At 39.4% G+C, this 24,489-nt stretch overlaps 1 protein-coding gene across 9 annotated transcripts in view; it reads right to left on the reverse strand.

Moving 5' to 3' along the window:
• THRB (thyroid hormone receptor beta) overlaps window positions 1–24,489 on the reverse strand; it is a 169,301-nt gene that overhangs the window by 74,781 nt on the left and 70,031 nt on the right. For 3 of the 9 annotated variants that reach the window (XM_064704647.1, XM_064704648.1, XM_064704646.1), the window contains one exon: window positions 10,315–10,385. The exons of the other annotated variants lie outside the window; for them this stretch is intronic. The gene's annotated coding sequence lies outside the window, so the exon portion shown is untranslated. The remainder of the gene's footprint in view (window positions 1–10,314; window positions 10,386–24,489) is intronic. 9 annotated transcript variants of the gene reach the window in all.

Genomic DNA, 24,489 nt, shown 5'->3' on the forward strand with positions numbered 1-24,489 from the left:
TTTACTCAGTGCTCCAGCATAATAATAAAGTAATATTGTCACAGTGTACCTGACACTGGAGCGGTAGATATGGGCTGATGATTTAATATTGAGCTTTTACTGCCATGTCTAAAGAATTCTGGCTGTCTGGTAAAGTGGGTAGCAGACACAGGCCAAAGTACAGTTATTCACACCCAGTTTTATGGTTTGTTTTCTCTCGTGTTATGACACGAGACACGAAAAGCACAGCACAAAGGTTTCTGTCTGCTTGAACTGACAAATGTAGGATTCCTAACATAGAAAAAAAATCTATGGTGATATTACCATAAGTATTACCATGCTTATCTTTTGATATAACTATTCAAATATATTTACAGATACAGGTGTATGTACACACAGAAAATAAAATAGAAAAAGATTATGGTTCACTCTAGATAACAATTACAACAAAGTGAAAATGGCTCACTTGCAACATCCTCTATGAAACCATGATATCCTTTTAACTGATTACTTTGTTACAGATTCATTTTCATACAAATGAATTATAAACAAAATATGCTAGTGCTGCTAGGAGGGGGTTTTTTTTTCTGGTTTTGTAACTATCATTTTACAATATAATTCTTATTCTCAGTCTTGGTAAAAACACTTGAAGGCAGGCATATAAAAGCCACAGCCACCTTTCCTAAAGATGTTTTCCAAGCAAAATCCAGGTTCCTGTTCCCTGGATTTTAATGTTGGCAGGCAGTTACTTTTCCTGTAACAGGCTGAGCAAGATCCTAAATCCGAAAAAATAACAAGCTCTAAGAATATTCAGGTCTAGAAATGCATGTTCCACTACTAACCTTCAATTGTACATACATTTTAAAAGAAAGTAGAAGCAAGGTTTACACAAATCAAGTACAAAGTTGGAAGCAGAGGGGGAAGGGAAAATCTTCCACAAATTAAACAGCTATGCACTTACAGAATTTTGCACAGAGGTTGCAAATAGGTAGGTAAGAAAACAAAAGAACATGAAAGAGTTGAAAAGTGAAACAATACAAGTTTAAAGAGCCAAGATTAATCATGTCTCCTTTCTTTGAAAAAGAGCATTCCAAAAAGGCAAGGAATCACCAAAATGCAAGGAAGATGCCACAATAAAAAGAATTATTATGTAGCAACAAATACTTAGTGTTTGAAGAGACATCACAAGAAATGCATCACAGCCTTGAAATAGATATTTAATTCCACAGACAATCTTTAGTTTAAATGGATACAAAGAAAAGTGGTTTAGATGTCATTTTCTCTGTTTAACTCACAAAAATAGGCATTTGCTTTACATTTCTTTTTCTGTGGTGACAAATCCAGAAGAAATAGGGTTATGCTTCTTTTATACATCTATGCATACCTTTGTTACATTAACCTGAAATAATTTTTTATCCTAGATCTTTGAGCTGCATACACAAATATCAGAGAGGCAAATATCATAGATAAAAATGAACCTGGTTTAGAAACAGAATTTCTGTCATGATGTACCACAAGGAGAGTTAACTTTTTACTTTCCAAATAAAAAAAATTAAATTCTGAAACATTCTTTGAAATGTTAATATTTAATTCTTTAATAGCATCCTCAGAGACTTTCCAACTCTCACCTAATTTGAGGGTAATAGGTTACAGCAATTTTTATTGCTGCACTGGACACAATTCTTTTTTTGTGTGCTTTTATGTTATGCCAAAATTGCCTGAGTGCATATGAGTAAGTTTAGGTAGAAGGAGAGGGGTGGTTCGTTGGTTTGGTATTTTTTTTAAGAACGCATACACATTTGATGGAATCCTTGTGCTTTCTGCTTTGGTTTTTAACAAGCAACTTTTCTGACCATGCACCATCTCACTATTGTTTCTCTCTGTACCCGCTGCATCTGCTCAGCAGAACATACTGATTTCATTTTTATTCCTGTAAATCACATTGTATTTTGTATGCAAACCTTACACAGAACTAAAAAGAATTTAATGAAATGCCCTCCACAGCCCATCACAGAGCTCAGATCTGCATGTGAGAAGGCAGCAGGGATCTGACCCTGGCTGGGCTCTGCGTTTGCCTCTCCCTGCCCCGTTCTGGCAGAGCAGAGTCCAGCAGAAAACTGCTGGCTTCTTTCAAAAACCTCTCTAAGTGCCACATCTTGAAAAGCATAAAAAGGAGACTTATGCATTTAGAAACTCTGTAGCAGAGCCTGAAAAGCAGCAACAGAGAAAAAGCAAAGACAGGACTCACCAAGATACATCCTGATGTAGGGGAAGAGTTTTGGTAGCAACCGTCAATAGATTCTGCTTCTCTCCTCTTTTCCTTTCTCAGTCCCCCCACTCCTAATTTCCCCATTTAAGGGAGAAAATAACAAGGCAGAAGAAGCCAAGAGACTTTCATGACATAAACAATAAGGCCTTCCTGTGCCAATATTTCCTTTAAAAACACTTGCCAATAAAGCTCCTGGAGGCCAGCAAGAGAAAGAAACGCCGAAACAGCCATGACATGAACTTGGCATATTTTCTGACTCACTCACTTCCCTTGAGACAATTCCTCCAAGAGAATGTTGAAGGATAATGGGAAAAGAAAATTTCTTCCAGCGAAAAGGACTTCAGCCGCCCGTGCATACAAGAAAAGTGCCAATTAACTTTATTTCTGTTTACCTACAGCCTTGCTCACACAGCCACCTCCACTGACATGATTCCTGACTCACACACTCATGTTTGTACATTCATCTTGTAAGCCTGGTGTCTGAGACAGACAATGAGATTTAAAAAAAAAAATAAAATCTGAGAGTCCTTGACTCCAAATAATTTCTGAACAGCAGAGAAGAATGATCAATAAATGATAAAGGGTAGCCAAATACTCCACTGCTTCATATATTAAATCCATATTTCCCTTTTCTTTATCCCTGCTATTTATATTTCTTTTATAAATTCTCAGAGCCAGACACACTAGTCTATAAAACATTAAGAAAGCTCATATTCCTTCAGATATCTATAATGAAAGATTGTCAAGATTATTGTGGTTCATCAACCTATCTCATTTTGAGTAATACCGTGTTTTCAAAAATAAATGGCATGTTAAGAACCAGAAATTAAAATCTCCTTGGAAATCAGCATCTTACACGCACACACATGCATTCACTCCCTCAGTCACTCATTCCTGGGGTGCAGCTGGCCCCCACCTGTGTCTCACGGGCAGGCACGCAGGGCTTTGGCTGGTTCCTCTCACTCACACCTTCTATCTTCACCTCCAGCGCAGGGGATCTTTCCCAGGAGGCTGGAGCTGAGTGGAAGCACAGGCAGGAGATGGACCAGCACTGGACTGATGGCAGGGGCAACGGGGATTCTCCTCCACCATGGGGGCACAGTGGCTCCCACTCTTCCAAGGGCAGGGGCAGGCTGGCAAAACCTGTGTCTGGCCAGACTCTGCTCCAGGGCTGCCACTCCACTGCACTCCCCTCTAATGCCAGACTGGGCAGAAAACCCACATCCAAGCCAGATCCAGCAGAAATTGTTGTTGTTTTGGGGGCTGTTTGATTACCAGTCCCAGTATTGTAGTGTGGGGACCCCACCTCTCCCTTCCACATGTACCTGAGTCAGGGCACCAAGCAGGGACCCACTGCCCACACCTCTCCAGTGACCTTGCACCCTGTCACTGCATGAGCTCGTGCTCACTCTCGGTTTCTAGGAAGGCAGAGGAACTGCCAAGAGCTCCTTACTCAGCTAAGGGCTCTCATTGTTGCTGGGGTTTCTTTGGTTTCGCATTCAACTCCTTAGATTAGCATCAGAGTATCACATATCAAAATAACCACTAGTGAGGATTTGCTGGCCTTCTCAGAAGAGGGTTCACCATACCTGCAGCTGCATAATTTTACTGTAATGTAGTCTGATATCATACACCCCTGGTTTCTACTCTACTAACCTGCTTGCTGCTTTAGCACTTGGGCTTATGCCACACTTGCCAAGTCTCCAGACTCTCCTCAAAGACCCCTCCTACCCCTGAAGATGCTCAGCAATCTCAGTGCTATCAGTGTCACCATAATGGTCATATTTGGTTTTTTTTCGAATTTTAGTAAATTTTGGGGCATTCCTAGTTAGTATGGCTCTGCTGGTAAAATGTATAAATGGTATGGGACGCTATAGTGGATACAATCTACACTAGGAATTACTTACTAGCTCACCTTTACTCCACCATGACTGCTGGGCATCCTGTCAAGTCCCACACACACACTCCACTTGATTCTTTTTTCTTAAGCATCTTTTTCTGCCCCCTTCCAAAGCTAACACCGGTTTGTTTTTAGGTTTGTTTTCAGCAAAACCAGAGAACGTATGTATTTTTTTGTAACACCACTGGGGCAAGCCATCTGTGGTTGGCTGGCAAACTCCAAAATTCAGGGCTGGGGCAGAAATATTTAGGAGTCAAAAAAAGCTGACTTGCTCAAGAAATTAAAGCCCTTCTGACAATCTTCCAGAGAGCCCCTGAGGAAAAGGGAGGGAACCAGAGAGAGACTCAAGGAAAATGGATGGGAGCCCAGCGTTGAGATTCATGCCAGAATGGTTCCTGGCCAAGAAGGAAGGCTGGCAAGTAGACAAATACAGGCTTTCATAGGCAGCATTGTAAACAAGACATTAAAAATATTAATCCATTTAGATTTCAAGCACCGAGATGAGATTTTCTTAAGAAGCAGAATTATGCTGGTAATGGCTCCTCAAACATTTCAGCTGAATGTCAAAATTTTTGCTCAACTGTATCAAGTGAAAATACAAGGAGCTGTTGACACTACAATATTCAAACATTCAATCATATGGCCAGGCTGGAAAAACACAGAGAAAAGCAAAGGAATGCAGAAACTCAAGCCCTCTCAAGGAAATTGCATTCACAAATTATTTTTACCTTCATTTTGACACCAAAATAATAAATTGAAAGGGTGAAATAATTTTCTAAAACCAAACTTCTTTTCAGAAATCTTTTCAAATCAAACATAAATTACTTCTACCAAAATACTTTGTTTCCAGGTAGACACAGTCATATAGAGCACGATGCCTTTTGTGTGAAAGAAAGTTTAAGTAAACTTTGAACACCTAGACTTTAAAAAAGTTTCTTCTCTCCTGAAGGAATCAGCATGTCTCCCCTTTTCCCTTTAGAAAACATACACTTACTCTAAATGATTGACTAAATGATTTAATTCTCTTTTTAAATGTGCTGGATAAGTAATTTCTCACCAAAGCCAACAGGTGCTCAGGAAAGCTGAAGTACAGAAATACACGTGCTTTATTGGTGGACGTGGGAAGTGTCATGTCACCTTAAGCCTGTCACCACCAGGAGATTCACAAATCTTCTTCTGCAGACTGGTGAGCAGGGCTAAGCATGACAGGGGAGGCCCACAGGGAAGATCAAGTGCCTTAAACAATGAGAAAAATATAAGCTGCAATTATGGGATTCAGTAACCCAGTCAGGAATCAAAAGATTCCTGTATTGGGTTAAAGAAAAGACAGATATTTGTTGAATTAATGAGGTTGATCCTGCACATAAGTCTATGTGCTCAGTCTGCTCAAGAGAAGTCTTTTTCCCCCCTCTCAGTAGGACCAACAATAATTGTAGAATGCGAGGCACGGTGGAACTGAGGTATCTCCATTCAAAGCTCTGAGAGCATTCCAAGGAAGAGATTCATATTCTCCATTACCTTTGGTCATTTAAAAAACCACTCACATTAACTTAGTGGAGAGGACAGGACAGAAAGCATTCCATCTCTTGCAACCTAGGATACCGTACATTTATCAGAATTATTTCTTATAAGGGTCTTTAAAAAAAGAAAAAAAAATTAAAAGGTTAAAAAAACCCAAAAAACCCCAACAAATCTAACCAAAAAAACCCAAAAAAACCAAAAAAACAAAAAAACCCAAAAAAACCAACAAAAAACCAAACAAAAAAAACTAAGAAAAAAACAAACAAAAAAAAGACAAAACAAAGCAAAACAAAAACAACGAAAAATTACCCACTAAACTCTTGCTTATATGCGTAGCCACTCATAAAATTGTCTTAAGATCTCCACAGTATCTGAAATGGAAGATCAGAACAAAGGAAAACCTCAAAACAGAGTTAAACAAGGGACAACTTCATTCTGCTTAAGAGTGAAAAAAATAGATTAAAGTTTAACGAATCTTCAATTTTATAACAGTTTAAACATTTAAATGCAAATTAAAGTAGCAACACATGAATTATAGAAATTCTGTAGCACTCCTATATTATGAATCATACTATGAAATTTGCTTTCTGCACTCTCAGTGGAAACAGAATGAAATACTGGCATCTCAGGGATTTTGAAATTATATACAAGCAGCACATTTAATAGGCTCAATTTTAATAAGTTAGCATTCTATCTGAGATGCATATTCTAAAATGTTCTAGCTGAAGGTATTCTTATGCAAGCTATTTGCCTATTACATACCACAACTGGTGTAACTTCACCATCCAGGGAGGCATTTCCATCCCTTGGAAGGAGAAGCCATTAGGGAAACGCTGCTTGGCAAACAGGGGCTCGCACACTGGAGCTGCAACATTATCCTGGCTTTCCTACATATTAGGCACAGGACTATGTTCAAAGTAAACATGCGGTCATAATTAAATAATAATTATGACTAACATTTGTGTAACACCATTCATCCAAATAGTTCAAAGCACTAGGTAAATGTGTAAACAAAAGGTCTAATCCTGCACCCTTTACTCACATAATGCCGTGCATCAAACGGGCTGTGTAGATCTTGTCTATGCACAGACCTAATTGCTCTCAATTAACTCCATGTGTCAACACTTATCCCAGTGCGTCGTGTTCCTGTTTAGCTTAATTCTCTCACTGCTTACTGCAGGTGAATGTACTGTTTCTACACTCTCACTGACTTAATACCACTTTTACGGACACTTTCTTACATGGATCCCACAAGGCTTTTAAAATATTAATGCAGCCTCACTTCTCCTACACACTTCTAATAGGACAAATATTCTTTTATTAGATGAAGAAGTTCACTTTTTGCTACTACACTTCGGGGACTGACTGTCACATCTGACTTGCAACTGCAAACCCAAGACCTACAGTTGCTATTCTCATACCTTAATCACACAAATAGCCTTCTTCATCCATCATGCTCCAGAGTAAAACCACAGGAAATGGTAAGAACAGGGGAAAATTCTGCAGTTTCTAAAAATAAAATATATCCACAAGCAGACATGCTCAAACCACTTTCATGCATCCATAGTACAAACATTGTCTGTTGCAGAGAACCAATGTTTCTAATGGCTAAAAAAAAAAAACCAGGAACAACCTGCTGACAATTTTCTGTCAGCCTGCCTTGATAGTCAAGCAGCTGAAGAACAAGGAGAGAGATCAGGAATACCTGAGTCAGATTTCATTTTGGCTCTGCTGTGGACAGTTACTTAAGTTCCTTGCTTCGGCAGCAGTATCTGCAAGTCGAGCCAAATAATCTCTTTCACTTATGGATCTTTTGAAATTCATGAAAATCCCTATGGCTCTTTGAAGACAAATACTATTTACCAGCACCAGCTGTTATTTAGCTTTTAGCATTTTTCATCTTTTATCTTAAATTTTGCATAGAAGAAAGTCACTGTCCTAACCCACTCACACCACAATTTAGTGTATTTTCCTTCCAATTTTAATTCTCCTTTGCAAGACATATACTCAGTTGTAGCTCTTATATGTATTCCACGTAACTTAGGCATAAAACAGAAAATTTTTTTTAGCACCAAACAAAAGCACTGTAAAACATCATCACTGCTGAACTGTCAGCAAACCTTGCACTAGCATGGCAGTAAAATAGGGTGCATTTTTCCTCTTCTAATTTTCAGATGAGTTTAGGCACTTCTCTGATATGTTAATTTTAAAAAAATCCAACAGAACAATTCATTGTCTCATCTAAGGACAATGTGGTTGAACCTGAAAATAATCAAGTGTCACAACAGCAATCCCTACTAGAAAAAACAATCCTGACTTGTAGAAGGATTTCTCATTAATTCAGAAAATGCTGCACAGTAGTTAGTTGGTAAAGACAGAGCTGTCCTACAGCTATGCATTCTTAATTCCATATACAGATAGCGTTTGTGGACCCCATAGGAGTGAAAATGTGAATATTAATGGTTTAATCCACAAAATGTTAACATACAGCTCTGTTTTAATAAGCAGTGAAAAGGACACGATTATGTTAAACTGCATTGTCTTCATGTACCAGGCTGGGGATGGAAAGGTTGGCTTCCCCCACCATTTGCACAAGCAGCATCTGTCAGCAGCACAGAGGAGCAGCAGGCTGGTGACTTCTCTCCACCTGTCCAGCCAAGAAAGCAGTAGAGGTGCTGTGCTGTCTCCTGCCAGGACACCCAGAGCAGTGCCTCTGCTCAACAGCACTTTCTCATGTATTTCTGCAGTGCCTAGGACAGGACTGCAGCAGCGTGAGCCAAGCAGTCTCTCTCCCTTCCCATGAATCAGGTCTTGACAGCTGTGCAGGGACCATGGCTAAACATTGAGCCAAGGCAGAGAAACCAAGAGCAGCTCCATTCAAAACTGGGCTGTAGCCTCCTCCATTCCTTATCTGCTGCCCTTCTGCTGGGGTCAAGCCAAAATGAGCCCATAACCCTGCTGGCAAGAGCACCTCTGGCACTGCTCCACATCTTCACTTCCAACATGGGCAGACAGCACAGAGTCCAGACAGGGAAAGAATCCTGAGGGAAAATGAGTGTCATGCTGCTGGGCACCACAGGGCTGCCTATAAATACAGAGTTTCCCAACACTACCACTTAGCAAATCCTGGAGAATTTGTTCACAGCTGAAAATCGTGCCACACAGGATACAATTCACTGATGCACCACTAAGCACAGCACTGGAACAATTTGAGCAAGGCTTTCACAGGGGCTTCATGTGGCACTGAATTTTGGCCAGGAGAGCTAAGAAACTATCTGAAGTGAAAATGAGTAGTACATTAAAGGAAAGCACACAGGACAAACAGGCTTGGTAGTTTGGATTTCCAGAGCTGCTTATGTGTGAAAACCAATTATCAGATTTGACACAATGGCAGGCTAGCCCATGCTTTTAATTCCCTTGCAGTGGTGACTGCCATTTGCTTGCAAAGCTCTTATGTTTAATGCTAGAAATACAAAATCAGCTCTGCTTGAGATAAAGGTATGATAGTCAAAACAGACAGAAAAAGGTAGCATTATGGTAGGTTATAAACTGCAGTATCTCAGACTGTTCCTGTTAGGAAAAGCAGCAGCTCCAGAGGATAATAACCATCTCAGGTATCTTAGCTGAATGCCCATGAGTCACTATTGCCTATAAGTGCATCTAGAGAAGATAAAAAAAGTTCAGGGGCAAAAAGCAAGTGAAAACCTTTTCTGAATCTAATTAGGACAAATGAAAGTACAACTCTTATTTCTCCTTAGTTTTTAAGACAGTCACTTCTTGTTGCTGTAACTGACTCTCACTATCACTTCCATCATTTATTTATCACATGACTCACAAACACACACTGGTACTATCCAGGTTTATCATACCACTGATTTTAAAATTTCATACACTACTATTTTAGGTCTCTTGCATCCCAGAAGATGTAATACTCCAAATCTCTGCAAGCACAACATGAACATCCCCATGGTAGTTCTTTCTGAGATGGAAGTAAATACAACACACAGTAAATATGCAACTAACACCAAAACAGTTCTTCAGATCTGACCAAAGCACTGCTTGCATTCAACATCAAACAGGTAGAAGGCATTCTTTTATGAGAGGTGACATTTCTGGGTGTAAAGCACAGAACAGCTACCGTGGCGATCCTTTTGTTAGTCTAATTTCACTGGCTCTGATAGATTCTCTCTGGGGTGAATGGAAAATGATTACAGCAATTTCTTCAGGTCTTACATCTGAGCATAGCATGTTCTATACTCTTCTTAAAGTAAATTTGGAAGAAGAATTTTATTCTGGGGTGCAGCAAGAAATCAAGAAAGAAAGAAATCCACCAGCATCCTCAGGAAATTCCTACATCATTAGGGTGCAGCAGAGGCCATTGTCCATAACGGAGTGGCAATTCTTGGCTATTTGTCTTTGAAATGCTGCATACCATGACACCTCAAACCCCCACACTGAAAACTTTCATGAAGAACAATCTGATCAGCCTTTTTCATTGGATGAGCGTACTTCAATTTGAAGCTAATTAAAAAGCTTACCTGCCATTGAAATATCCCTTTCTTTATGAAAATGTATGTAATCTAAAAAGGAAGCCTGCAAATTAGCCCCATTTTTAAAATTGAATATAAAATGTAAGATTTCCTACCTTATACCTTCATCACCTTCTAATAAATGCCATGCAGCTGTGGGAGGGCATTTTCAGAAGGGAGGAAAGTCCTAGGAAACAAAATGCTTTTAGTAGAATTCTGAATGGTTTCATTGAGTATTTTTAGCCTGGCCTCTTCAGAAGCTCTGCAAACATTTGCAAAACTCTAAAACAGTGCCAGGGTTATGTCACTATCTTTGGTACAAATAATTTGTTAGGAACTACTTTGTTCTGGCACAAGGATATAGCAAGAGAGGATGCGTGAACTGGCTTGTTTTCCTTTGGATTAATGTTGTTTGTCAACTGAAGGCTGTCTTTATGTGGAAAGAGCAAGGTGCCAAGAAGCACATTTCACCATGCCAAAATTAAAGGGAGGAGCTCAGAAACAGTCTTTTATTACCTAATTAGTTTTATCAAATGACACAGATCAACTGACAGGAGATAACTAATAGGAAAAAGGGGTCTAATGAGAAAGTAAGTTATCAGCTGGATGCTCTCCAGAAAACAATTATCTCCCTAGGTAAACAAGAACTATTGTTGGGAGGTCAGGCACAAAACGCAAGGAGTGGAGGTCTCCTCAGGATACCAGCCCTTGGTGGAGTTGAAATGGGTGAAAAAGTAGTGGGATAAACTACTCTGAGAAAAAGGAATGACTTGTTATTAAAGAAACGAGTATCTCCAGATAAAGTTATTCCTATCTGGCCTACACATATCCCACCAGTTGTTTTTTTGTGAAACACAAATCAAGTACAGCCTGCTAGATTAATATCCTTATTCAAAATTAAAATTGGAAATACAATAGGAACAGCCATGTTCACCTACTCATGCACAAATTACCAGAATAAGTTTTTAATAGCTTACGGGGAAAATGGCAGTTCACAGATCTTCTTTTATCTTGATTGCCCCCTAAGACTAGAAAGGATTATCACAAAAAGAAATACAAAATTTTAGATTATATTCTGCTTTATCCATTGGTAACCAAATGTACCAGACATACTTACATTTCTTTCCATTACTTTCCCAATTGCATGAACTAAACTGGCTATTCAAACTCATGTGGCTCCCATTCAGATTACATCAACTTTTAATTCTTAATGTAAACCATACTTTCATGTTTCCCATTATTATTTGCTTATCTGGTATATACCTAAAATATGCAAAACCTATCCAATATTCTAGCTAGAAAAGTAACACCAGACACACATAACAGCACAAAGACATTTAAGAAGCTTTGCTAAAAAAAAAATACAATCCAAAAATGAGAATTTAATTGATTAAAGACTTTTGCCCCCCTGCAGCTTGAAGGGAAGCAACATTGATTTTTATGAACATTCCTTGAGAATTTTAAGTGATGCAATGGGGGAGTTTTATTACGCTATTCTTTCTCTTCCTCTTCCCCCTCATCCATCACCAGTTAATTTGAAAACAGACAGGGCAAAGAATTTATGGGAAAATGCTCTGTCTCTTGGGATCACCAGTTCCACCTTTACTGCAGAGCTGTGGAGACCCCAGGAGAGTCTCATATATACTTATTGTGTGCTTCAGCAAGGACTGCTGGATGCAGAACTATGAAAGGAACCCAAAAATCAGTCCCTCTAAATGGAAATAACAACCACTGCCATCCCAGAGCTATGTCAAGAGTGGGCAAAAGGTGTTAATGAGGACTTGGCACATCCTGGGCAGGGCTGAGCAGCACTGCTGGGAAAGAGCAGTCCTGTTAGCATGCCTTTCCCTGCCTGGAAACGCTGAGTTACAGGACAAGTCCCAGCTCACACAGCTCGGTGACCCTGCATGCAACTGAGAGCACCTGCAGGGACAGAGGCTTCAGCCTAGACTTGTAGCGCTGATCCAGGCTGTCATGACCCATTCCTGCACATTCCCATCATTCCTGCGTATGGAATGGGTATCACCATTCCTCTGTGTCTCAGTGGACTTAGTAGGGTTTTGGATTTGGGGACTCTACAGTAAGATAGCCCAAAAAAATAAAAGAAAAGAGAAAGAGCACATCACAGGAATGCAAATCAGTGACCTCATGCAGGTACAAATAGAAAGCAGATTTAGTTGAGGAATAAAATAAGCAGCAAGTGAACTTATTTCATCTGCCATGCACCTTTAAAGCCCTGAAAGAAAAGACTCTAAGATTCATAGCCTTCACAAGATTCCAAGTGAGTCCACAAAGAGTGGGGACTCTCTGCCAAAACCAGCCAGTCTTCACTTTCCTCCAGAGTCAGTCCTTGGCTGGCAAACCCCAACCACTGTGATATCCAGGCCTGCATATGGATGAGGTCACTGACCATGATCAGCACATGAGCATGTGTGAGGCAGATCTCCACACACATGAGAGCCAGGTTTTCCCCTAACGTGTGATCCTTCATTCCCACAGAACAGAGAAATACCACTGTGCTCTCTTTTTTTCTCTCCCTGCCCCACTACTGCCACTTTCTTATTACTTTTTCCATTATTTCCATTTACTCTGGAACTGACTGCAAGGCATGGTGCCATTTTAAAATCCTCCTTGGCTCTGCTCACCTTGAAAAGACTGAAAGAGTAGGTAAAACTGGCCAAGCCATGACAGAGAGCATGATGCCTTAGGTTTTAGCTTTTATATTTTTCAGATTCTGTACTGTTTTAGTGTGCAGTTCTTAGCTTCATATTAGGGGTTGGAAGCTCTGTTCACAGAGCAGCTAGACAAAACAATTCCTTTTCTAACTTGGGACCAGGGACAAATGATCCAAATTTCAGGCCCAAGAGCATAAACAATGTGGACTGAAGAGAGAAAAACAAGAAGGATGGGACTTCATAACCTAAAGCTACAAGTTGACAATTAACTCCAATATGCTGATGGACCAGAACTTATAAAAGTGAGAGAACTCATGACCAGTCATTCATTTTGTGACTTTTTTGGGGTTATCTTGGGTGTAGCCCTGGGTGGGCTCTTGCACTGCCCAAGGTGCATTCATTGAGGCCTTTTAATAAATCCCTACTTTATTCTTTAGCTCAGTCTAGCCTCTGTTCTAGGTCAGCCTTCACAAGACATCAGTTCTGGCAGAACCAGAAAAGTAACCACTGCCACTCTCACCATTAGCACAGGAGAGTCAGTCAGCCACCTTCTTCCAGAAGAACTTGCCTGAGCAACAAATTACCATTTTAACTGCACAGTCTCTCTCTCACAAAAGGTTTCCAGCAGATTTTGATCATATGTCCTGGATTTCCAAAATCTTTGCTTACTTTTTTTCTTCTAACCCTTTCCCTCCTGTGTACCTTAAGCAACAAGTATCTATCTACCGGAGAACTAAGTAGCAGAGATTCCTGGACTCAAATTCCTAACTCCAACTTTTCAATGCTGGGCAATGATTTTCTGGGTTCAGTTAGGCCACTTAAATTTATACAGTTCTACCTACAAGGTAGAGATTGTGAGAAGACTCCTCCCACCAATGGGTGTAAATCCCAGGATACAGCTCAGTGCTCCCTGAGATCTTCATTCCTCCACGCCTACAGCATTCCTGCAGACAGCTTCTCTGAAAATTATAAGCTTTAAGGCAATGTTCTCTGCACACCACCTTCCTTCTCCATGTCTCCCTGGTAAGTTTCAACCTTCCTGCCCCAGCATCCCTTACATCAGACTTGTTCTGGTGGCACAGTGTGAGCCCATCAAAACAAACAAGCTGAAGGAAAGGTGTTCATGCTTGCTGCTGATTTTCCACAGGACACTGGCATTTTCCATCTGGTCCTAGGAGTACTCAGCCTACATGCACTGCATTGCCTGCCTGCAGTCACAGCAAACAGTGAGACTTCTCCACACATGCAGAGTTGGTTTGGGAAGCATACATGAATATAGGGGGGAAAAAAATTATTATAAGGAATGTGGGCAGGACAGGCCATCCAAATAAAAAAGCCTCACTTGACCAGATCACTGACCTTGCCCAGGAATGCAGGTAGTGCACACAGGAAGAAAGTTTTCTGTGCTACTCGAGCTGCAGTTAACACCCAGATTTGTAAGCTGTTTTCCACAAGGAGAAGCTGTGTGTAAGGCCAGAAGGCAATAAATCATGCTGCATTATGGATCAGCTTGTTGTTTAGGACACACACATGCAGAAATATCAAAGGCTTTTTGAAATTAACAGTGAGTAATTATGTGAGGCAAATGTAATGAAAACACAACAGAGTCTCTTAGCTAGGGGTAGAGAATATTCAGCCAAAGGCTTCCTCTGACTCCCACTGCGAACAACACTATGAAATATGTATGGAAATAAACAAAATGATGTATTAGGAGAATGAAGACTCAAGGCTTTGCACTAGCTTATTGTTTTCCTGAACCATTAATTGCTGGACAGCTTTCTGTGTCACAATAGCATTTCAATTGCTGAGCTTTTATATTATAAATTTACTGTATGTTTTTGAGGATGGACAAAAATTTTATAATTATTTAAAGATGTCTAACAGTAACAATTATAAAGGACAACTGAGCATTTGGTTCTCCATTTGCTGTTATAAAACACAATCTATGCAAACAGATGATAAGCAATTAACAGGTTTAACAACACATGCCATTAGCTACCGTCATATTTAGAAAGATTCTTATGCACGTTAAGTGGATTATTTATTTAAGAGATATGCATTTCAGCAGAATACACTGGATGAGACTGTGTGCAAGTTGCACACATGTTGACAAGAAAGTGGTCTTGTGAATTCAATACACACAGGTGGGAGCTGTGACACAGACCATTACTGAGGATTATCCAATGCTTCCTATAAATCTGATTTTCACTTGCTTGATTAATTGTTTGGGCTGAAACTTTCCACATTGGATGCATGGTTCAGGCTATTTTTTTCTTACATTAACCAAAATGGTTCGATTATCTACAAGATAGAAGCCAGGAAAAAAAAATACACTGTTTTGCCAAGAGAAAATACTATATTCAAGAATTCAAATATTCCTTTTGTTTTAAATAGTAGAGGATTCATTTTAGTCAGGGAAGTGGCTCTTGCCAGGCCAGTAAAAATCAGTTCAAATGTGATGACACTCCAAATGTCTGCAAACCTGTGAGAGGTGCTGGACACTGGGTTTAATGCTGGGTTCCCCTGAGGAGCATTGTCCTCATGCAAAGAGAGGAAGCTGAGATGTCTTTGCTGCCACTGCTGCTCCTGTGCCACAGCCCAGGAGGGAGGGCAGGCAGCACAGAGAGTGGGACCTGGCTGACCCACACTCCAGCAGGGAAAAACTGCTGGAAAGAGGAGGAGAACTAAGGTATATCTGGTCCATACAGACCAGTTATGCAGAAGAAGAGAGTGGGATCCCCCAAAGAGATTAAAAAGAAGAGGATTTAGCTGACTGATAATGAGTTCATGATGAACGGAAACATGGGTGGGGTACAGCACTTGACTTTGCAAACTCTGTTTGTTGTGTCTGTGCACTTTATTCACTTAAGCAAGAATAAAATGAATAATAACTTTTTGAGTTGGAAATGTACAACTCAAAGCTAATGTTCTCAGATACAGACTAAAACATGCTACTTCTAAATATTTATGCCACTCCACACAGGTCTCCTGTTACTGAGATTCAAAACATCCCCAAAACTGAAGTCAGAAATAAACCTCTGTTAAAAAGAGGGAAAATATTCCTCTTTTTAACATGCATTTAAAAGTACACCTCTTGTTTCCATGATTAGAAATGTACATATCAAAATGAGAAACATGGTCTGAGGTACCTCTTACAGCAATTAGGTAGATAATTTTACAGAGCTTTTTATGGAAAGATGCCTTTGAAAATCTTCCCTTACAAATCCAGCTATGTACAACCCTGGAGAGTTTGATCCACTGCAGCTGCACCGTGCCAGCACGCCCAGGGTCAGAAAGCAGCGCAAGGATAGGGCAGCCCTGAACTGCTGTCCTCTGTGGGCAAAGAGTGGGATGGGTATTCTGCCTCAGCATGGGAGAATTTTGATGGTTTTCTCTGATTTCTGCTGTGATTTTTGATCAGTAGCCAAGTGTTGGTTAATTATTGGCCTTTATGGTGCTGATTGCTCAACAGAGAGAGGACATTGCATGTGCAACTACACCACAGTCCAGAGCTGAAATGGAACAAAGTAAGGCAGAAAACTTCCGGTGACTGAGGGTTCAAGGTTGTACCCAGTGATTAGTCTTTGAAAGATACAAAGATTTTTTTTTTCTTTCAATTTTCAGCTCACTTTCTGTCTCATTGACGTGTTCTCCTTTCAACAGTGCATTCCACTTCCCCTAACTAGCTGGTTATGTGATGAATTAGTCCTAAAGGCAGAAGATGGAGAGGAACACTGGCTGTGCAGTTGCACCCTGCTTTTCTTCCTACCCCCTACAGTATTATTTATTCCCACAGATAGAAGCTTCAATATCCATTTTTATGACAACACTATTTTCATGCATTATGTGCTTATCAATGCCAACTTTCCTTCAGCAAGGAAAATCACCTTCTCCCAGGAGAGACTCTTTGCAATTTCATACCAAGTGTGGCAAGAACTACTCTTAAGTAGTTCTAATTTTAACAGGAGAAAGTACATCTTGTTTTACAAGGACGAGGGAACCATTACACAGTACACCACTACAACCTTTTCAGAATGCAAGCATCTCCTTAGAAGAAAAACAGATCTCATTCTCTGTGAATTATTATTTTCTTATTATTTAAGGACCGAGACATGTTGGGACTTGGCATACCATGCATTTCAGAAGACAAATTCATAAAAGCAAGAGATTCTGAAAACTTAGAACCTTTAATTACTTCCTTCCATCATTTTAATATAAACTATTAGATAACATTTGAAGAATTTTAATGGTAAAAAGGAGCACAATTGAAAATTCACAAGAGAGGTATTTGTCAAAAACAGATCATCTACTCTCCAGTCCTGTTTCTCCATTGCATAAGACTATTTCCTTTAGTGCTGGCTGATGTGGCATGTACTCCCAATAACACAGCAGAAAAATGGCCTTGATGGACACATAGCTTCTCCTCCCCTCCAGTTCTGGATGTGTTCAGTCTTAATATTTGTCTCTGTGATTATTCCTTCCCTACAAAATTAACTCTAGACATAGTAGAGAAATTACAGAATATAACTTATACAGCAACTTCTTGATTTATATTTGATCTAATTGCTAAACAGCCTACTAGAGACTTGCTAGATCTGATCCCAAAATTACAATCAACAAACTATGACAAAATGTGTGTTGGTGCACATAAAGAGAAAAGAATTGCCTCAGAAAAGCAACACAAAGCACCAAGTGAATTGGAAAGAGTCTGTGAAAGGCAGAGGGCATGCACTGTAGCTCTTTCATGCTCTGGTTGGCTTTTGTGAGCTTGATTTATGTATAATTAACCATTTTTTCCCCTGCAAACAATTTCATTCGAAGCTGTGCTATCATTTTTACCCCCCATTCTCCTGCCACAGCCACATAAAACAGTCCAGTTTAACATGATGACAACTGAAACACGCTGCCACAGCAAGAGCCCAAACTTCTATGTTTGCATAAAACCCCACTCTCGTCTCCCTCCTGCTCATCCTATCATCACAAGAATGAAAGAAATTCATAAACTGTAACTCTCATCTCTAATAGAGCCTTGGCCAAAATTCAAGCCTGATAATTAATTACATTCTGTCTCTCCAAATTCCCACACTAGGCTGACTAGGAGAAATAACTCTTCCCCGCCTAGACAACAATGTTTTATATGGCTAATGGACAGAGCATTTCACCTCTGACAGAGCTGGGAAATTACCTGGAGAAAAACAAGAGATACCTAACATTTGGATAAGACAACAGCAGCAGATGAAAGCATACTGTAATAAGTTTTTAGTGTATGTCAAACAAAAAGCTAAATCATTGTTCTCTAATTGCACTTTCTGTCAGAGTATAAAAGCACAGATGATCATACAGGACAGGAAGCTGTGAGGAAGGTGTCTGAGTGACTACAGCACAAGCTCAATGATTTGGAATAGGAGGATATTTGAGACAATTCAGATATGGTTATGAAAAGCTGATAAATCAGTAAGGTAGAATACATTTATGCATAGCACTAGACCTCAATAAAATAGAGAAAGCATCCGAACCATTTCAGTGTGAAGAATACGAAGCATTAATACTATACCATGATCTTAGACAGCCATAAAAAAAATCACTACCTCATGCCACTATTCAATAAATTACCAATATATCAAGAGAAGAAAATAATTATGACACCTGCACTGCACACATAACATAAACCACTCATTGCATGGGGATTGTAATTGGACTTTTCTTCTGAGCTTGACATATGAACACTATAACCTAAAGTAGCACTCTTAAAAGATTTTATTCATTGCATATTTCACATGTGTCTGTAAAGGGCTTAATGAACTTGTTTCCTTGCAGACTTCTTTCTGTTCTGGCACAACAGCGTATGCATCATCAGTGAAAAAAATCACAAGGCAAGGCTGGCATGAACAGTCTTGCTAGTATTGCATGTACTTCATACTGACAAAAAAACAGTGCAGTTCTGGAGGCATCATCAATAAAACCTGCATTGTCCTTCCTTGGTCTGGTCTGTCTCATATTTCCTGTCCATCTCCATTCACTGTTTTAAAGTTAATATGCAACTTTGAGGCTGCATCCATACAAGAACAAGACACTAATATATGGTATAAACTACTTTTGCATTGATCATATTACTATGGAGAATGTATGCAGTGGCTGAGCCAAAAGCACGGGACTGTTCTCCATTTACCAGATGATAAAGCAAGTCCCTGTTTCTGTTTAGTTGACGTTTCTAAAAACTTTTTAGTTCTAAACCAGAAGCAGAGTAATCTCAATCCAGTTACACTCGAAAGCTGGTGTTGGAATCCCATCCAATTTCTCATTCATTCCACTAATATTCAATCTGTAGGGCATAAACCCTCCAATATTCTAAAACAGATAAGGTCCAAGACAATACAAGCATAACACCCATAACATACACTCATGTTCTGATGCATCCCGTGCATGCTCCTGAGATGAAGAGGCCCGTGAAGGGAAGAGGAGGGGCAGACACTGATCTCTTCTCTCTGGTGACCAGTGACAGGACCCAAAGGAATGGCCTGAAGTTGTGTCAGGGGAGGTTTAGGTGGGATATTAGGAAAAGGCTCCTCACCCAGAGGGTGGTTGGGCACTGGAACCACGCCAGAGAAGTGGTGACAGCACCAAACCTGACAGAGTCCAAGAATCATTTGGACAATGCTGTCTGGCACATGTATGATTCTTGGGTTGGACCTTCCAAGAGTTGGACCTTGTGGACTTGTGGATCTCTTCCAACTCAGCATATTCTGTGATTTTGTGAGATTTGCTGCAAGCAGTTCAGGCACTTAAGCCTTGGAATCCTACTCCCACATCATCACCAATGTACTGGGCAGAAACATAAGAAAACAGCTCAGAATAATTAGTATCATCAATTTTGCACAACAAAACAATCTTGTTCAGCAGCAGAAATGCTGGGTCCTTACATATTGGCTGAGAGAGGCAATAAAAACTCAAATCTCTCTGAGCACAGAAATGGTAAGCAGAATGTTTGTGTGAGTGTTTCATTTATTTTTATGTGTTGACTTGGCAGCAAGTACAGAGTTTAACATTAACTCTTAAAAAAATTCAATAGTTGTATATCCTGGAACTTTAGATTTCAAACCCACACCCACACTCACCCCCAAAAAACCAAAATAAACCAACCAACCAAAAAACCCCAAAGAAACAAAACCAAAAAAAAACCCAACAAATCAACAAAACCCAAATCAGGAACATATACACAAACTTGTACATCACTATTTGATTTAGAATGGATTATCACACAACACTCTTACAAGCATGGTGGTCAACATTATGGTTTTCTTGCTCTCTCCATATTACTTTCATCTAGGGGAGACTTGCAGCACAGAATACAAGAGCTCAAAAAATGCTTTTGTGTCAAAACTAATGGAAAACTTCACAAATCTCAACACTGTAAATCACACTTCCCTCTTCCTCTTGGTCACAAAACATAATTACAGCTGAATCTAAGGACAACACACAAATTGTTCTCACTGTGTTTTGCATGGACATCAAGCCTTTCATCCACATATCCTAACTCTCCTTAGATAATTGAATTTAGGTCTGAAGACCTCCCACAATACTCAGCTAAGAGAACTAGATTAACTGACTATCATTGCATCAAGGGACATAAAAGAAGTTCTTTACTTGAAGTTATATTCCCAGTTTGAAGAGGATTTATATGCCTGCTTTTTCAGACAATGTACTGAACAGCTCCTTCACTCACACCTGGCAGTGCCGAGAGATCCTAAAGGGAATCCATGCTCCTAAACTCATGATGATGAAAATACCCTCAAAATAAAGTGCAAAAGCTGTTAATTCACCAAGCTGCCCTTAGCTCTAGCTGGATATCCTGAGCAGGAGAAAGGGAGGCAACAGGAGCAATATATGCACTTCCCTGAACAAAAGCACTTAGGATCAGTCTCCTCAGGATCAGACCTATTCTCAGAGCTTGTGCAAAGAAAAAGACACCCTAAAGAGGAGAAAAGAATCTGTTACAATCCCATTTGTCAGCTCTCATCCAGGTGGCCTTTTAAGAATCGTGGACTTTTACAGAGTATTTAAAGGAATAAGGGATTGGACTATCATTTGATGAGTTATGGAGGCCACATCAACTCACAGATCCTGAATGTACAGATACAATACAGATATACTTTATGGGTACAGTTAGAGTACATAGATACTCATCTACTGGTCCTGACTGACTGATCCTCAGCTTCGGCACACACGCCAAATCACTGCAGAATCCAGGACTTACTTTAGCAGTTCTCCCTGCATCTCTGAAATCTTTGCTCACAGGTCCTAGCTCTTCCCAGAGCTGTAGGCAACCCTTGAAATCTGTTACACACTTGAGGAACAATGACCAAAGACATCCTCTGGGTCTTAGAAGACCTTTTGCTAACCAGTGAGTGCAATAAAACTGTCTCCCTGCAATGCTTCCTATGCTTAATTCAGTAGCAGTAATCATGGAGGTTATCACATTTGAGCTTAATTTTTTTTTCAGCTGTTAATGAGCTTTCCAAAACATTGAAGATCCTCTACCTTTCTCTGAAGGTCATGGGACTCCATGTGAATATGGTGATAATAAGGTCAAGGCATTAATCTGAAATAAGGACTAACACTTCAAAACTTTGGAAAGAAATGTATAAAAAGAGCCCAAAACATCACAATGCTACTGATGAAATTCATTACAGTAAAATGGCCAGTCTGCTTTTCTAAGATTTCCAGTCCATCTGAGATATTATATGCTGAATCTTAGCAACTTAACTAGCAACAGTCTAATGTAAGTGATATGAGCAGGATTAAAAAGCTTTTTTGGTTTCAAAGAATAGACTGGAACATCATCTGGAAAAGTGACTCTTGGTAATACAAGCCTACTGATGATTTTCATTTACTACATATATTTTTAATGTGCATGATTCAGTTCTCCACTTCCTCATTAATTTTATATCCTTTGTCATGGACTGGTTGGTACCACTGTAAAGCAAGAAGAGAATCAGTTTTGCAGATTTTAACTGAAAGGCAGCTAGTAGTAAAATAAAATATTTGAACATCTGGATCAAGAACATCTTGAACAGGAATTTAAAAATGGCTCACACAATAGAGCCATTAAATTACAGAATTACTGAACATTACACACATTACAGAAATGTTGCTTATATTTTGATTTACTGACATGGTAAATTACCAGTTTTGTTCACTGTAAAACATACTTTTCAATTATCTGTTCAGATTTATCAGCATAACTGGATTTATTATACACATGTAGACACCTGTTTTATAAAACCAGCCAACTGTGCCAAAACGACCATGCTGGAATCCTCTGGATCTCATCCAAGAGGAAATGCTGTGAAAGCGTCACTGAACCACCCTAAGAACCCTTCAGTTTTATAATGAGGATATCAGCAGCCAAGAAGAAAATAATTTATGAATTGCTAATCTCCTCATCAAAAAGACTAAAGAAAAAATGCTGTATTTTTATCATTTGGCCATTATTACACATCATGAAGACCAAACAATTCTTTCCTTGTGACAAGTGGCTGGTATCTTTGCTGGCAATCTAGTCCTCTTCTACAGCAACATTTAAGTTTTATTTATAACGGAGGAAGAAGTGAAAGGCAAAATGATGAAAATGGAAAACACCCCAAATTTTCATACAAATTTAAAAAAACACAAGGCTCTCCTGACAGAAGGGCTTTTTTTTCCAACTGCCTATTTCCAAGTACCACCCCAACATTATGGGGCATCTCTCCCAGAGACACCCTTCCTTCTAGGGCCACTGCTGGAGGCCAAGGGGGACACCCTCTGTGACATCTCAAGTATCACTGTGCATCAGCGTGTTGGCAGCTGAACCCAGGCATTAATTACACTCCCAAACAAGAGGCTGCAATCAATCAAAGGCACGCTTCATGATTCACGTTTGGTGTTGAAAAACCTTCTCTGTCAGGAGTCTCATGGGAGTAGTTAACGACAGTAACCCCTGGGGGATTCCACACATGCCACACCACCAGATTAAAGGATGCTTCCAAAAGGTTTCTGGGACTCTGCCTGCTAAGACATTTGTCTTGATCACTGCTCACTTTGGTGCTGTTGTAAATGGGCTGGCCAGGATCCTTCCAAGTGCAGCAATCCAATAAAATTAATCAAAGCTCTAAAACTGCATTCCGTTTGCTTTTATTTGTTCTGAAACCCATCTGACAGGCAAAGTTTTGATCTAGGTCATCTCTGTGCAGATGGGAACTGCAGATGACAATCCACCAGATAAATTTCAGGTCTTCCCCAGCTCTGAAGTTCAGTTACTCTACAGCCAAGCTCTCACACTAACCCAGAAATTCCTTAAGAAGTTTTCAGCAATTAAGAAGGGTGTGTACATGCAGACGAGTTAATTGTGCTGTCTCCTGGACAAACTAGTTAAAATAGCCCCTCTTCAGATTTCTGACTTTAAATATTTCACCCATATGGTACCATCACCTGTTCCACGTCAGAACTGTTCAGATAGAGAAATACAGCCTTATTGTGGTGTGGTGCATTGGCCTTTGCCACATATTCCAAATTCATCCGGTAATGGCAAAAAAGGATGCTAAGCATGCAGAAAATATGTCAACAGTGTTGTTACACTGAAGACAGCAAATGGATTTCTCTGTAGAAGTTAATGAGCACGGAAATACATTTCCATTATTGATAAATATGAAGATTCTTTGTTTACTTAGTGCTGAGCTGAACAATGGACCAATTCAGTCTCAGGGAAAAACTGATTTCCAGAGGTCTAGAGAAAAAACACTTCTGTGGACAAGTATTTTGAGGTCTCTGTGTATGGGTGGAATAACCCCAAGCCCAGGAGAAGTTTGGAAGGAAGTGAAGACACCCTTGGGGTATAGTTATTGCAGACTGAGAAAAAATGAGAGAAGTGGAAAAGATGTTTTTGGATAAAGTATTGTTGAAAGCATGTGTAAAAAATATCCTCTAAATAGTCCTAAAATAGATTTAGTGGTAGTGCTTTTTTTTTTTAATCCAAACACACTAAGAAAATAAATCTCTCCTCCCACTCTTTCCTCAACATTTGTGAAGATCTTAAAGAGCAAAATTTGATACAAATAAACTGACCACTATAAAGAATGATTGTTACATATTAACCACTGAATAACCCACAGATAGTGGTGACATGTATCTAGTAATGATATGCTTCAACCTTAGGCAAATAATTCCAGATTTCCTTTTTTATTTTTTTTTTTACAGTGCTCACAGAGGAAATCATTACTGATCTAGATAAATATTTCAAAGTTCAGTTAAGTTAAGAGCTTTACTTCAATTTTAGACTTCAATTTGCTTTTAGGCCAATTTATCTTATTTCCCTCCATTCTCTTCCCTAGCAAGGCTGTATAATAAAATTTCCTACAATATGAAATTTTATACAATAATTTTGTACAATAAATAACTAAAAAATGGAAAAGAAAAAGAAAAAGAAAAAGAAAAAGAAAAAGAAAAAGAAAAAGAAAAAGAAAAAGAAAAAGAAAAAGAAAAAGAAAAAGAAAAAGAAAAAGAAAAAGAAAAAGAAAAAGAAAAAGAAAAAGAAAAAGAAAAAAGAAGAGAAAAGGAGAAAAAGAAAAAAGGAAACTGCTA

This window comes from Zonotrichia leucophrys, chromosome 2, assembly GCF_028769735.1.
Source record: "Zonotrichia leucophrys gambelii isolate GWCS_2022_RI chromosome 2, RI_Zleu_2.0, whole genome shotgun sequence".
Lineage (NCBI taxonomy): Eukaryota > Metazoa > Chordata > Aves > Passeriformes > Passerellidae > Zonotrichia > Zonotrichia leucophrys.